Genomic DNA, 15,631 nt, shown 5'->3' on the forward strand with positions numbered 1-15,631 from the left:
CACTGGAGGCCTATTGGAGAAACTATGAAAACATTTGTTAACATCTCAAAGAGATACAAAGCAGAATTATAATTAAACAGGGCCTAAAACACTTCCTTGTTTTATCACCATACTGCCTATCCTATCCACCTTTAATCTTCAACTGATAAAGCCTGTTTTTGCTTCCTCTCCTGACTTGAAATTTAGAAGGTTATTTTCTTAAACTTATTTTTTACATTAACATTGGAAAGGGTAGGGGGGAAGCCTATGCATTTATGGGATTTTTCCTTTTTAATATTCATCCTGCTATCATGATCCCTCCTTTACTGTTCACCATTGTCTTTATTCCTGACATGATAAGAAAATACCAAGAAAAAAAATCTATATGTTACCAGGAAGCAATCATAAAATCCAACAGGTTTTATATTTGAAATAACCATTTAAAATAAAATGATTGAATTCTAAGGATACACACATTTTTTAAGACTTTTTAAGACAGCTGGGTAGTTCAATGGATTGGGAGCCAAGCTCAGAGATGGGAGGTCCTGGGTTCAAATTTGACCTCAGACATTTCCTAGCTGACCCTGGGCAAGTCACTTGACCCCCATTGCCTACCCTTTACCAGTTTCTTGCCTTGGAACCAATACCCCAGTATTGATTCCAAGATGGAAGGTAAGGATTAAAAAAAAAAAGACTCATGTCAAAAGTCAACTGAATCCCTGGACAGTTTCATGTCATGCCTTGTGTCTTTCTGCTGAATTATATTACTGAGCAGGGCTTCCTCATCATCTATTCCATCTATCCCAGTTCATAGTTCAAGAGAATTCAGGCAGCAAGGTGATCTTTAAACATTTCGAGACGAGTTGCCTAGCATTGTTTTTGCTTAAGAGCTCTATTACCAGACAGAGGTTCCACAACCTTACTTTAGGCCTCATTTTTATTATTTTTTCCAACTAATAATCAAGAAGGGCAGGTATATGTTGACCTAAATAGGATGACTTACAATCAGGTTGAGCTTAAGTCTGTTGTTCAGTCACATCTGACTTTGTGACCCAATTTCTGGTTATCATGGCAAAGATATTAGAATACTTTGTTGTTTCCTTCTCTAGCTCACTTTTCAGATGAGGAAACAGAGACAAAAAGGTTTAGGTTACTTGCCCAGAGTCAAACAGCTAGTAAGTGTTTGAGGCCAAATTGAATTCAGGAAGATGGGTTTTCCTGACTCTAGCAGTCTATCACAGTCTATCTATTGGGTCATCTAGTTGCCCCCCAAACTACCTAGAAACAATTTAAATTAACAATCCCCATTATAGCCTCCTCCTATCTGTCCTAACCCCCCACTAAGGTGAACAATATTGCAGACTGCAAAAAGAAATTGGTCAGGATTCATGGGAAAGTCAACAACTAGGGGCACATTTCAAATGGAAAACACAAGCATTAGCAAATACAAGAAACAATCATTTTCTCCCAACTATAAGAGGATCTGTGATAGACTTTGATATGTCCCAACATTTGCTTTTTTCCCCATTTCTTTGTTTGGAGAAAGGAAGGAAGGAAGGAAGGAAGGAAGGAAGGAAGGAAGGAAGGAAGGAAGGAAGGAAGGAAGGAAGGAAGGAAGGAAGGAAGGAAGGAAGGAAGGAAGGAAGGAAGGAAGGAAGAAGGAAAAAAACTAATTAAGGCAAGTCATAATAGCCCTGACTTCTGATATTTTCCAGTTTTAGAATTTACAGTAACCTAAAAGAAAAATAATTATTTTCCTCTAAAAATGTCATTCCTGTATATTTAAACTACCTACAAATTTTTTGAAGTTCTCTTGTTCTTTATACTTGAAGTAACTCAAAATACTATTTCAATTTGCTCTTATTTCTAGAGGGAAAATCATTCTAATGAAAGATTCCTAGTAAGGACTGTTCCAGGGCTCAGAATCAACACATTTCCTTGGGCTCACTTTCTCCCATGTTTAAGTAATTCAACTTCAATGAACGAACGTGGAGAATTCATTTTGAAAATAAAGCAGCTGGTATTTTCCACAGCTGTCTTTCTTCCTAGGTCCCCTTTGGGATGTGAGTGAATAAATGGGCTCTAAAGAAAAGACATACAAAAGAACTTCAGATTACCACTGGAAGATAGTGTATCAAGACAATACTTCAAATAATACATTTCCTATAGGGTCATTTGTTCTTCTAATAACTTTTGGTTTCTTCCAAGTCCTTGCTTTGAAAGCTGCGCTGCTTCAAATAGATAATAGAGGACTTGATAGTTGACCTTAGTTATTGTATTTAATTGACACCTCTCCATGCTTTCACCTGAATCCATTTCTATTCTACTATCAGGTAAACTTTTGTTTCCACTGTAGACTTTAGAAAAATGAATCATTCTGTCAGAAGTTTAGTGTTTTAAGTTTCATAACTGATGAATACCACTATTGGAAATGCAAATTAGGTAGACTTCTTTTAAACTTTGCCAATAAATAATACAAATACCAGTGCTGCTTTTTGAAGAGAAAAATACTCTTATCACCCACCCACAAAGAGCTTTTTTTTATTATAATATAAGAAATGAGAATCAAAACAACTTTACAATACCACTTTATACTGATGAAACTGGCAAAGCTCACCAAAACTGATAAAACTCATTATTGGCTGGGCCACAAATGAACATTTTGGGGTGAGGGTGTCTGTAGATTGGTGAAAGCTTTAGAAAGGGATCTGTCAGTATACAGTCACAAAACTTATCATATTTTTTGTTCCTGTAGTCGCTTTGTAATAATATCTTAAGGATATTATTAAAAGGAAAAAAAATAAAGCACTTATCAATTCTAAAATGTTCCTGCCCCTTTTATTTTAATAGAGGATAATTAGCATCTGACAAATAAGTGGCTGAATGAATTATGTTGTATTGATATAAAAGACAAAAATGGCAAATATGAAGAAGTCAAAGAGATATGGAAAGATATTAGTGAAACAACACAAAATAAGAGAAATAGAATAAGGACCTACACATGAACAATAACTATATTCAAAATAAACCTGAAAAAACAGATTTTTAAAAGGATCCAAATTGGGGGTCAGATTGGGGAGAGGATGCACAAACTCATTGGATAATGATTACCCTGCTATATTGTTTTTCTAACCAAATTGTCACTAGCTTGAATTTCAAGGTTTCATTTCCTTCATATATTCTTTTATTATTTTTTTTAATTCATAGTGTTATTTAAACATTGTAGTACATCAATCAAAGCAAATATTAATATAGCTCCTGTTAGACTGTTCATTCAATTTGAAGGTCAAGGATCATTTTTATTTGAACCTCATAGATGGGCCACAAAGTCAATTCAGGTGATCCAAATCATTTTATCAATCACTCTGAGAACCTAAATGTTAAGTTTAGTCTGATATTTGTTATTATTTGTATCTGACCCAATTTGAGGTGTTTTTTTTGTTGTTGTTGTTTGTTCTTTTGGAAAATCCACCAGAGAGGTTTGCTATTTCCTTCTCATTTTTACAGATGAGAAAACTGAGATTTAATGATTTGCCCAGGGTCACACAGTTAGTAAGTGTCTGAAACTGGATTTGAAAGCAGGAAGATAAGTTCTCTTGATTTCAAGTCTGGTACTCTATTCACTGCACCACCTAGATGCTCCCTCTGATATATTAGTGCCACACAATAAGTATTCCATAGAAGAAGAATTCCAGGAACAGAAGCTTTGCCAGTAATTTGAAAATGTGCAGTGGCAGAATACAAGGGACACATGCATTCCCATGTTCCCTTTTCCCTTTCATTTAGATTAAAGAATTTACTCCAGTTTCCAGCTTATATCATCAATTCTTGATTCTCTGTAGGGCTGTACTTTTTTTTATATTGAAGAGGTTATAAAATAATTTCCACTTGGCTTTGAATAACATATATAATTTTGGGAAAGCAGATGAGTTTAAATCATGTTGATATGAAAACAAATGTTTTCTGGGCAGGGTAGTTGGCCTAGGCACAAATTTTGAATTTTAAGGGAAATGATAATCTCAGATTCTTTAAAATTGTTGATTAACCTCAGGAAGAGTACCCAAGTTACAAATTCTAGTGGAAAGAATTTGCTGTGAACAGCAGCCCTTAATCTGGAGAAAATAAACAACACTATCATTAACACAAAGCCAATTGTAAAGTCACATATATTTTCTTATTTAATAATCATTTCTTCTTCCATTGTCACACCTGGTACTCTATGAATTATAGTAGAAAAACCATTGTATTTGGAGTCCTAAGACCTAACAAAGATTGTGTGACCTTGGGCAGTCTTGTCCTTTTTGCAATTCAATTTTCTCATCTATAAGATGGAGAGGGCTGAAATAAATAACTTCTCAGGTCATTTCTAGCTCTAAATACATGATTACAAGATCTGATGTGCTAGATATATGTGGGTAGTTTCCTCTTTTCCCTTTCATATAGAGTCATGATGGCGAACCTATGACAGGCATTCAGCACTGACATGTGTAGCCATTTTGGATGACATGTGGCTGCAGGTAGGCTCAATGCACTTCTGGGCTGGGAGCAGTCTGGGGAGGTGGGTACCCACAGCTGTGGCCCAGTGGGGGAGGAGGTCTGCTCCACATGATGGCTGCTGGGGCAAGGGGGGGCAAACAATGAGTGGTCTGCTCCAGGCAGCTGGGGTACGTGGGACTCCCATGGGGGTGGAGAGGAGGAGCGCATGCTGGCAGGCAGGCTGGTGGACAGCAGCCTCTGCTCTCATGGTGCTCCCCCCCCCCAGCTGGCTGGGGAGGGGTGGGGCATGGTGGGGCAAGGCCAGTGGAAGACTGAATGGGGCTCCAGCCCACATGTAATAGAGGAGTGCCTAGAATCAATTACTAGACATTTTTAGCACCCTGAAAAGTATAGCAATGGCTTTACTCACAATTTTTCCCTCTAAGTACTTTTGTGAGACCTTATTCTCAGCATTAAATAATATCAAAACAAACAAACAAAAAAAACCAGATTGACAAAGTTAGTAATATTTGCTTGGGCTTGAAGTGTATAAAATATCAACCTTCAATTGAAGATTTAACCAATGAAATTCAGAAACAAAAAAGTCACTAATAGGCAGATTAAAGAATTCCCCCTCCCCCTCACTTATCATAGTTCATGGAAGCCCACACAAGTTAAATAATATCAAGACCAACAAAAGAAACTGACTGACAGATGAACAAAGAAATCACTAAACAGGTAAGTTAAATAATTATTTTTTGGTTTATTGAATACATTTATATATTACAATTATACCTTTTTGTTATTTAAACTATAAATATTGTGAAATTATGTATTTTTGTTTGTTTTTTTTTTCTCCAAGTGACACACCACCTAAGTTATGCTTGGTTTTTTGGCAAATTTTGACACATCAAGCTCAAAAGATTGCCCATCATTAATCTAGAGTATGCAATCATAGCAAAGATGAGGAAATCTTCAGAAAATTATCAAAGATAGATTTCTTGTTATTTGGGCCTATCTTATTATAGTTCCCCAATTCCTATGACTTCAAGAGAAGATGAGGTTTATTAAATGGATATAAAAATATTAAGTATTCTATATTGTGTTTAATATTCCTATAGGGACTTCAAGCTTTTATGGAAAAATAAACTTTCTCACATGGCAAGATAAAAATTACCTCGTTATTCTTCTGAAGGCTTTCACTTAGTTCTGGGACAACTATCTAGAACAGCACTGAATTTTGGATTTGGAAGTACTTTGGAGTTCACTAAGTCTAATAATCCCCTCACATTACAGATAGGGAACCTGGCACACTACTGGTATGCCATGGTGCTCCATTTTCTTCCTCTGGAAAAGGTGTTTGGGCCAAATGATTTTTTTTTTAATTTTTTTTTTTTAATATATTTTATTTGGTCATTTCCAAGCATTATTCGTTAAAGACATAGATCATTTTCTTTTCCTCCCCCCCCCCCACCCCCCATAGCCGACGCGTAAGTCCACTGGGCATTAGATGTTTTCTTGATTTGAACCCATTGCTTTGTTGATAGTATTTGCATTAGAGTGTTCATTTAGAGTCTATCCTCTGTCATGTCCCCTCAACCTCTGTATTCAGGCAGTTGCTTTTTCTCGGTGTTCCCACTCCCATAGTTTATCCTTTGCTTATGAATGGTGTTTTTTTTTTTTCTCCTGGGTCCCTGCAAGTTGTTCAGGGACATTACACCACCACTAATGGAGAAGTCCATTACGTTCGATGATACCACAGTGTGTTTGTCTCTGTGTACAATGTTCTCCTGGTTCTGCTCCTCTCGCTCTGCATCATTTCCTGGAGGTTGTTCCAGTCTCCATGGAACTTCTCCACTTTATTATTCCTTTTAGCACAATAGTATTCCATCACCAACATATACCACAGTTTGTTCAGCCATTCCCCAATTGATGGGCATCCCCTCATTTTCCAGTTTTGGGCCACCACAAAGAGCGCAGCTATGAATATTTTTGTACAAGTCTTTGTGTCCATTATCTCTTGGGCCAAGTGATTTTTAAGGCCACTTCTAGCTCTAGATCTGTGTTGACGGTCCTATAAGCTTCATTCATGACAATAGAAAGACCAAGGTGCAGGTAAATACCTTTTTTAAAGTGGACAGTCTACTCATGGACATGGGCTATGTGAGCACAGATAGCTGTCTCAGTGGATTGAGTACCAGATTTAGAGACAGGAGGTCTGGGGTTCAAATTTGACTTTGGACAATTCCTGGCTGTGTGATCCTGGGCAACTTACTTAACTCCAAATGCCTAGCCCCTGGCTACTCTTCTGCCTTGGAATTGGTATTGATTTTAGGACCAAGATCATTTGTTTTAAAATTTATAGAATTTATAGAATTATAATGATTATATTATATCTTATATTATATATAACTTAGAATTATATATTACACAGTATTGATTCTAAGACAGAAGATGAGAAAGAGAGAGAGAAGGAGAGAAGGAAAAAGGAGAGAAAGAAAGAAAGAAAGAAAGAAAGAAAGAAAGAAAGAAAGAAAGAAAGAAAGAAAGAAAGAAAGAAAGAAAGAAAGAAAGAAAGAAAGAAAGAAAGAAAGAAAGAAAGAAAGAAAGAAAGAAAGAAAGAAAGAAAGAAAGAAAGAAAGAAAGAAAGAAAGAAAGCACCTTTGTGTCTTCTTTCCTCACCATTTCAGGGTTATTCACGAAGACAAGCCCTGCATTTTTTAGCTTCTAAACTCCCTTTGGCATGGCACCTAACACACAGTAAGCCCTGAATACATGTTGTTAGTCTGTCTTCTTCATGGGACTACATGTAATATAGGGCATTTGGAGAAATATATGGCTCTATTTAACCATGCTGATGAGATTCTTTCTTCTCTCTCTCTGTCTCTCTCATACACACACACACTCACAGTTAGACAATACATGGTCATGAGTTACTATGACAATAACTGAGATGATGCAAATAAGTATAGTCAAAAGAAATTTCAGTGAACACTTTTAGAAAAATTGGGAAACACAGGGTTTGCTTTTGATGTTTCCAGTTTCCTTTTTTGGAACATTGTTTTTTCCTTTTGTGGAATGCTCTTTTCCCATATCCCTAGAACTCAGTTTCCTCTGCTTTCTCCCTTTCCTTGATCTTCTATAAAGATCTGTTCAAAGGGTTGGATATGAAATTAACTCACACTAAAGACTTAGAAGCAAAGCATAAGGTCTAAGGAAGAACACCTGCTGTCATAAATGGCTACTCACAGGCTGCACCTGTTAACAGGAGCCTGAAGCAATCTGAACTGTGAATATAGCAAAAGAAAAGAGCAAAAGGTAGAATGCATAGTAGCAGCAAATGTGGTCAGCATGAGTGAATTGGGTGATGCAGTCTCAGGAGTTTCTGTAAAAATTTGCATTTGCATGAACACAGACTAGCTCTCCTGTTTCCATGTCTTTGAGAACTATTTGGAAAGGAACCAGTATCATAACAAAAAAGGGGGAAAACAATTGAAGGCTGATGATGTCACAGGGCATCCTGAGGAAAGAAGAAAGGATAACACTTCAGGTCACACAGATCTGGAAAAAAAAAAGGAAAAAAATTTGGGAATTAATCATGAATGTGAGCAGAAACTTGACAGCTACAACAGAATGAGGATCAAACATGAAGGATGATTGAGAAAAGAAGCAAAGGGAGCATAGACAGCTTACTTTTACATTCTTGGAAGGGATGGGTGTCTTTTTTTTTTAAAGGCAGGATCCAGATTTGTTAGTTTAAAAGCTCAGAATTCCAGTCTTCTCTCTACTGCCTCTCTCCCTTGTTTAGGAAACATCTTGCAAAAATTAACCCCATTTGCACCAAAGAAGGCAGGATATTTGTATTTTCCTTCTCAAGGGTACTGTCACCCTTATGGACAGGACTTGAACATCTCGAAAAGTAAACATTAGACTGAGGTGGGGGATGGTATAGAGAAGAAGGAAGCACAAAACAAAAAGGACTTTATTACAATGGAATCCTAGCATCAATAATGAAGGGGAAACTCATGCCATAGGCAGATGACTAAGGAGGATCTGTTTTTTAGATTAAACTGAAGATGAAAAGAAAATGGGCTGGGAGAGGAAGGAAAGAATTTCCATCTTTCCTTTGAGAAGTTCAGATGAAAAGGGACCAACAAGTTTAAAGAATTTAATGCTATTATTAATTGTCATTATCACACCCTAGGATCTTCTAGATGGAAAGGTACTTTTGTGATATCAAAGTATCTTATTGATAATATTATATAGAGAGGACATTTCTTTATAGTCTTCTCAATAATCATTAAATTTGACTGAGACCTAGCAAAAAGATATTGGAAACAAGACAGAACAAATGTTTGGAATTCATTGAACATTGCTTATTAAAGTGATAGGTGAGGTGTGGGAAAATTTTGTTAAGGACGTATGTGTGTTAGTCAATCAGAAAGCATCTATTAAGCACCTCCTGTGTACTAGGAAACATAATAGGATCTGGGCTACATGACAAAAATAAACAATTCTGGTTGCCTAGGAGCTGTATTGCAGCAGGGGGAAACAATGGATTTTGTTATAGTTGTTTAGTTGATTAGTTGAATCCAAAACACTATTCTATTTCCAGTGTCTCAAGGTCTAACAGTGCACTCCCTCCTTAATTCTGCCTGTTAGAATAATTGTTTTTTAGTCATTTTTCAGTAGTGTCTGACTCTTTGTGATTCTATTTGGGATTTTCTTGGTAAGTATTCTGGAATGGTTTGCCATTTCCTCCTCCAGCTCATTTTATAGAGGAGGAAACTGAGGCAAGAGGGTTAAATGACCTACCTAGAGTCACAGGACTAAGGCACACAGAATTAAGTGACTTGCCCAGGGTCATATAGCTAGTACCTGTCTGAGGCCTAATTTGAAGTCAGGACTTCCTGACTCCAGGGCCAGCATTCTATCCACCGTACCACCTAGTTACCCTAAACAACATAGCTATATATATATATATATATATATATATATATATATATATATATATGTATATGTGTGTGTGTGTGTGTGTGTATACTATATATGCAAGTTAAATATGAAGTGATTTTGAAGGGAAGATTGCTGGAAGTGGGGAAGAAAGGAAATGTCTTCTATAGGAGATGGCACTTGAGATTAGCTTTGAATCTTATAGGGGCAGGTTGGTGACCCAGTGGATAGAGGGTTGGGACTGGAGTCAGGAAGCTATATTCCAGAATTCAAATCCAGCCTCAGACACTAAGTGTGTGAGTCTGGGAAGGTAACTTAATTCTGTTTGCCTTAGTTTCTTTATCTGTAAAATGAGCTGGAGAAGGAAATGGCAAACCATTCTAGTATCTTTGCCAAGAAAACCCCAAATGAAGTCCCAGAGATTTGGACATGACAGAAATGACTGAGCAAAAACAACAATGATTCTAACAGGCAGAGGTGATGAGGGGGCTCATCATTAGACTCAGATTGGAGGTGGAATGGTGTGTTCACAGAAAGAAAGAAAAAAGCTAGCTTTTACTGTATAGTATTGCACATGAAGGGGAGTTTGCAAATCTGGTTTTGAAGAGCTATAAATGCCAAATAGAAGGTTTTGTATCTGATCCTAGAGTTTAGGGGGAGTCCTTGAAGTTTTTCAAACAGAGGAGTGTGGACTAATCAAAGTTTTGTTTTAGGACTTCTACTTTGGTAGCAAGTGTGGAGGGTAAATTAGAGAGAAGAAAAGCATAGAAAACAGGAGGCTCTCCCAGGAGTACAGAGAAGAGGTGATGAGGCTCTAAACAAGGATGGCGAATAAGGAGCTAGGTGAGAGATGTTGCTGAGATAAAATCAATAAGTACCAGCAGCTGATTAGAAAGAGAGAGAAAAAGTGAAGAATTGAAGGTGGCTCCAAAGTTTCAAACCTGGGTGATTAAACAAATAGTGGTACATTCCACCAGAAAAGAGATTGAGGTTCTATCAAGAAGGAGAAAGGCGCTAATGTCTTGGTGAATGCTAAATGCTAGTACTCCTGGAAGGTTGGCAGAGGTGAGCGGCAGGATGAGGGGGAATACCAGACAGACTTAAAAGCAGATTTCCCAAGAGCAGAGACAAATAGGCAGTTTTGCATGTCTGTTAACAGTTCTCAGGGAGAAGCACCAGGGATTGTTAGCTCATATACAGATGCTAGAAATATGAATCCCAAGGGACTTGTTGCAGTGACCCACCTCTGCATCTGTTCTATGGTTTTCCTTTTTAAGGGGATTACCATTTTTTTCCTCTTCAAAGTTTTGATGTATCTACCCTGTTAGAGGAGAAGGTGAAGAAATTCCCCAGGAAATAAGCCAGAAAGGAAAATATTCTAGGTGCATAGAGATCTTAGGAAAGATTCTATGAGAGGAGAAAATAAAAATAAAAATCAAGAACAATAATGGGGCAGAGCAGAGAGGAAAAAAAAGTAATATTATACATTTAGAATTCTACAACAAATTTTAGTTCTTATAATGAACTGTGATTCTGAGGACTTTACAAAAGATTTATCGTATTAAGGATAGATTTTCACATAATAGCAAATAGGAAGTCTCATTTTGGTGTTGTTTTGTTAATTAGTTGTTTCAGTCAAGTCTGACTTTTTGTGACCTTATCTGGAATTTTCTTGGCAAAGATGTTGAAGCAATTTGTCATTTCCTTCTTCAGTTCATTTTTACTGATGAGGAATTGATGCAAACAAGGTTATGTGACTTGTCTAGGGTTATACAGGTAGTAAGTATGTGAGCCTAGATTTGAATTCAGGAAAATGGGTCTTTTTTACTTCAGACCTAGCACTCTGTTCACCTAGATGAACAAATTTAATGTTGGCCTTTAATTTTAATTAACTTAATTAAATTATACTGGACACACACACACACACGCACACACACACACGCACACACACGCACACACACACACGCACACACACACGCACACGCACGCATGCACGCACGCACGCACGCACCTTCTTTTGGAGTCCATGGACCTTTAGTTAAGGCTCATGCTTTATTGACTACCTCTCTGATAGAAAACTGCCCCATAAATTTGGGAAACATTCTATCCTTCTATGGAATTATGTCCAAGAAGCAATGTGTATCTTGCTAAGCTACATAAAACACATAGAGCACTACCAACTTTTGCTATTTCACATAGCAATGAATTCTATACATAGTACAGTTTAGGAATAAAAATGAGGACAATTACATTGTATTTGATATAGATTTAGAGAAGTTTGGAAAAGAAGCTAGCTACTAGACCTACTCATTCTTTGGGTAAAACTGAGTCAGGTTATCATGACCCTGCCTGTCTTTTTTGTCTTGTGCTTTTTTTTGTCTGAACATTGCTGTCCAAAAAACGATCCTAAGATCCATGTTTTAAATCTTGGAGGTAACTTTGTGAGTTCAAGAGATCAGGAGCTATTGGGTCCCTCAGTTAATGTCAGGGCACTATCAGAGATACCTTCTAAACTCTTATAGCAGTTCCTGAAAAAGAACCAGTCTTGAAAAAGGACTGGAAAAGGAATCAAACCCTGGCCTTGATTTTCAGAAGACACTAACCTGTGGGGGAGACAGTACAGTCCAAAGGAAGATAAAATACCTCATGTATTAAAAAAAATTAGTTTTAAGTACCCACCTCTTGAGAGGGCTTAGTATTAGTTATAGGCTATGTCATCATGTTTATGTTTTTGTCCATTCCTATTTGTGAGTGTTTGGTGTTCTATGAATTTCTTTTGCAGAGAGGCAATAAATACCTAACCTATAGCTGTTCTTCTTCTTCTTTTTTTTTTAGGACCTTTCCTCTCTCATTTTTGTTATGTCCCTTGATAAGCACCAAACCTCAACTTTAAGTTATTCTTCTCAGTGTCTGGAATTGAGCTTTTGGAAAGGAAAAAGCCTTTCAGGAGAAAGGGACTGACACCCTTCTTTACGTCAAGGCTTCCCTGGTAATGAACCTGATCTACAAATATGGTTCATACTCAAAGATGTTTTTAGAGAGATAAAAACACATCAGTCTCACCTTGGCACAGTAGTGATTCTGTGTTGTTATATTTATAAAAAAGAAATGCTAAATTTGATCTGATGGCTATTTTTAAGAATCCCACATACTGAGAAGGACAAAAAGGATGATTCTGGAACTTACAGACCCCAAATGACTAATGTTGATCCTGAAAAAATTCTGAAAGAGATGATTAAGTATGTTGCTTATGGATAATTAAAAAACAAAGAAGTTCACTAAAATATAATAACTCACAAAAATATTTTCATTTCAATTTGAGTTAATTATTTGGATCTCTAATTCAGAATGCTATAGACATAATGTACCTTCAGTGGAAAAAAAGTATTTGACTCTTCTGATATTCTTGTGAAAATAATGGTGAAATGAGTATAATAGTAGTACAATTAGGTGGGTACAATTTTATCTGAACAATTTTCCCCAGAGTATCAACCAAAGAAAGGTTTCTAATGACATTTATAAGGGCTCTAACCATACCTACTTTATCTTGTTCTTTATTTGCATCAATTTCTTGATTAAAGACAGAGAAGGCTGATATTTAATTTGCAGATAACACAAAGGTAGGAGAATAGCTAATTGAATAATTTCAACAAGTTGTAACACCACTAAAATGAAGGTGAAATATAACAAAGTATAAAATTCTGCCTTTAAATTTAAATAAATCAATTGCATCATTAGAGAATGGGGGAGATCTAATGGTAACAGTTTATAGGAAACAGATGTAGAGATTTTTGTTGACCACTAATTGAGGCAGCAGTGTAAGGCAGCTGCTGAAAAAACTAATGAAATCAGAGGCCTGTTGTATTCTGTGAACACAACTGAAGTATTATGCTTAGTTCTGGATACCACATTTGACAAAGATGATATATAAAACATTCAGGGAAGATTAACCAGGATGGTAATAGATTTTGAACCACCATCATATGAGGGACAGTTAAAGAAACTGAGAATGTTTAGTCTGAAGCTGGCTAAGATAACATATTATAAGCATCTTCAAAATGCCTGTGCAGTGGGAAGTAAATTTGCAAAGGGTGATTTCTCTAAGATCTTTTCTAATCCTTACAGCCATTCATTTTGTCCTGAATTTGCACATGTCATTTACTCTCATTTTAAATCTAATCAGAATTCATATATGGGATTAACAGCATATGGATATGGACATGATGTGCCCATTTTACCACTTCTCAGTTAATCAGAATAATTTAACTATAACTGCATACAAGATTTGGGATCTTTCTTGATTATAGGTGAACATAGAATTAAAGAATTTCAGAATCATGACAATATACAAATATTTGAATGCTTTTCATATGACTGAGGGGATTTTAAATATAAAAGAGTGACCTTTGACATTATGTAGTTCTTTTACTTTTAGAGAGAAGAAAATGTCAAATGACAACTTAGAGACTCTTTTGACACTTTTCAATATATAATAAACTGTAAAAAGTGACATGAACTATTTATTAATGCTTTTGATGATAAATAGGTAATAAATCTATTTTAAATTTTAAAATTTAAAATAAATAAACACCTGTAGGTTATGGCAAAGGATGGCCCTAGTTTTGTAGTAGAAAGAGAAATTATTTGGAAGTCAGGAAATTTAGAATTTTTTATGGTACTAATTCACTATAAATATGACCTTGTCCAAGTACTTTCTCTGTGAGCCTATTTGACCATTTATAAAATGAAGTTCAGTGTCTATCTTTTACCTATCTCACAGGACTTCTATAAGGACAGAATAGAAAAAGAGAAAGACAGAGATAGAAATGGAGAATAAAGGGGAAAAAAGAGAAAAGAAAAAAAAGAAAGATGAAAGAAAGACAAAGAAGAGGAAATGCTTTGGGATATCAGTTTAAAGTGAGATGTAAATATGAGGTCAGATTGTGATTACCATTATCTTTACTCTATTCCATCCTTTATTATACTACTAGATGAGTTTTTTATTTTTGTTTGCTTGCTGTCTCTCTCCCACCCCCTCCCCCCAAACTCCTAAAGAAATAGTATGGCATTTTGGAAAGAACCTTGGACTTAATCAAAAGATTCAAGTTACAAGTTACTATTTCCTCAGTTGTGTTACCTAGGGTTACTTACTTAATTTACTTAACCTCATTAATCTCCATTCACCTCATATGAAAAATGGAGATAAGAATCATTGGGTTACTTATTTCATATGGCTGTTGTGAGGATCAAATGAAATATTTTGCAATTTTTTCTATATACATATAAGCTACTAATGTTTGTATCTTGGGAGATAGATTACCAACAATTACTGGATCCCCTACCATGGAGATCTACATTTTCCTAGAAGTCATGAAACATAAGTAGAAAATATGAATAGTGAAAGGAAGGACACTAAACAAATCTAAAACACAGAGCTATTATTTTGGGTCATACTTTGCTTATTCCTTCAAACATACTCAGGGGCAATGAGATGGAATAAGAAAGAGAAAGTACTAGACCTGGGATCAAGAGGACCTGAGTTCAAATCCAACCTCAAATGCTTACTGTGTGAGCCTCAGCAATTCAATGAATCTGTCTCAGTTTTAACATCTGTATAATAGAGATAATAATAACACCTGCTTCCAAATGTTGCTGTATCAAAGGCCATAATAATTTTAAATTTATCTGACATATAGTAAATGCATTATAAATGCTAGTTATTTATTATTATTATTATTATTATATTCTAATAATTATTTTTAAGAGCCTTTATGGTATTTCAACCTACAGCTTTATTTTCAAAGAAATCCTTGTGTTCTTAAACTGGCTGTAGCATGTTTTGCCCTGAATGTCTCCAAACTCTCCTTCCCAGTACAATTGCTCTCAATATGATGCAGTGGGAAAATAATAAAGATATTTACAGTCATGAATGACTTCCCACAGGAAATTAAATACTCAAACTCTTCCATGATGTTTCACATAAAAGTAACAAACAGTTGGCTTAATCCACCTCTTTATTTTTCCCCTCACTCAGATCATGACTTCTCTTAACTACTATATAAATGGACTTTGTACTATTAATCTCTTTGAATCAACACCCTGCAGTAGTTATGTAAAAGAGAAAAGCAAAACAATCCATATAGAGTAGAGTAAGGTACATTACATCATTGAAACCCATGAATAATACTTTTAAGATCTGCAGGGAGGTGGAAAGAGGAAGCCT

At 36.0% G+C, this 15,631-nt stretch overlaps 1 protein-coding gene across 6 annotated transcripts in view; it reads right to left on the reverse strand.

Moving 5' to 3' along the window:
* Positions 1–15,631, reverse strand: part of KCNJ16 (potassium inwardly rectifying channel subfamily J member 16) — a 166,512-nt gene that overhangs the window by 35,374 nt on the left and 115,507 nt on the right. The gene's annotated exons all lie outside the window — the stretch shown is intronic.

This window comes from Monodelphis domestica, chromosome 2 (genome assembly GCF_027887165.1).
Source record: "Monodelphis domestica isolate mMonDom1 chromosome 2, mMonDom1.pri, whole genome shotgun sequence".
Taxonomy (NCBI): Eukaryota; Metazoa; Chordata; class Mammalia; order Didelphimorphia; family Didelphidae; genus Monodelphis; species Monodelphis domestica.